This window comes from Acomys russatus, chromosome 15 (assembly GCF_903995435.1).
Source record: "Acomys russatus chromosome 15, mAcoRus1.1, whole genome shotgun sequence".
Taxonomy (NCBI): domain Eukaryota; kingdom Metazoa; phylum Chordata; class Mammalia; order Rodentia; family Muridae; genus Acomys; species Acomys russatus.
The window spans coordinates 7,977,603-7,979,278 of NC_067151.1; positions in this window are offsets into that span (position 1 = coordinate 7,977,603).

Consider the following 1,676-nt stretch of genomic DNA (forward strand, 5'->3'; position numbering starts at 1 on the left):
GTTTATCATGAAGAAGTGTTGGATTTTTTTTCAAAGGTGAATCTTATGAAACGACCATGTGTGTTTTTTTTCCTTCTGTTTGTTTATATGGTGGATTATATTGACATATTTTCCTCAAGTCATTGTATCTTTAATAACCTGGCAGTAAGTCAAAACATGAAAAAAAAGGTTAAGATTGTTCCTTTTATGGGCAATGCTCATATTTTTGCATCAGTGCTTATTAGGGAAATTGGTCTGTAATTGTAATTCTCTTTCTTTGTTGAGTCTTTGTGTGGTATGGGCATGAGGGGGATTGTGACCTCATAAAATGAATTTGGTTATTTTTTTCTGGTTCTGTGTATTGGCATTAGATCTTTTTTTTCAAAGTCTGGTAGAATTCTGTGTTAGAAATATCCAGTCCTATATGGGTTTTCTATTTGTTGTTGTTTTTGTTGTGAGACATTTAATGACTGTTTTTATTTTCTTAGGGGCTATAGGTCTATTTAAACTGTTTATCTAATTTTGATTTAACTTTGGTAAGTGGTCTCTACCAAGAAAATTTTCATTTCTTTTAGATTTTTCAATTTTGTGGAGTACACAGTTTTGAAGTATGACCTAATGATTTTTTGGAGTTCCTTGGTGTCTGTTGTTATGTTTCCCTTTTCATTTCTGATTTTGCTTATTTGGCTATTCTCTTTCTGTCTTTTAGTTAATTTGGATAAGAGTCTGTCTATCTTGCTGATTTTTCTTGAGGAACGAACTCTTTGTTTCACTGATTCTTTGTATTGTTCTCTTTGTTTCTATTCCATTGATTTCAGCTCTCGGTTTGATTATTTCCTGCTGTCTACTCCTCTTGGGTATGTTTATTTCTTTCTGTTCTAGAGCTTTCAGGTGTGCTGTTAAGTTGCTATTATGTGATCTCTTCAATTCTTTATAAAGGTGCTTAGTGCTATGAACTTTCCTCTTAGTCCTTCAGTAAGCATCTTTGTAAGTAAGCTTTCTGTGCTTACCTTTCCACAGAGTAATTTCTTCTAAGTGTAATTTAGAGCAAAAGCACAAAAGCTCTCAACACTGCTAAATTCCTTTGCAACTGTCTATGATGTACGTGGTATCATTTGCAAACAAATGAGAAATGTTTAGAAAAAAAATCAATTTATTTGCCAAAGAAAGTCACATAGCTGTTAGATGGCCGACTAGAGGCCCCAAAGCCACTGCCTCATCAGGACCCCCACGGCTGTCATTTTACAGGTGACGCTGATCATGATGTCAGAGCTAGCTGATGTGTTATTACCTTGGAACTCTGCTTCCGTGTTGGGCACTGGTTCCATCTTTGAAGCTCTTAGTAGTGCTGTTAGACATTGCCTCGGGCCCTTCTTCCTTATGCTGATGCTGTTTTAACTGGCCAACATCAACTCAGATTGCGAACCTATCACACAGCTCATCGCTACTCTCTCTGTGCAATGTGTGACGACGGAGATGTTTACATTAACTCTGCCATTATTCCTGGAAAATCTTCTTGCAAGTTTTCTTTAATGATGTATGCTGTCAGACTAACAGTTTTTTCATTTTTTTAGGAACTGGGGAGCACTGCATCCTGGGGTTTGACAAAAGAATCACAAATGAGCCAGAAGCCAGTAGAGAGCAGTGGCTGTTCTCAGATTTTTTTCTTCAAGATAGTTACTTAAGGACAATACGTA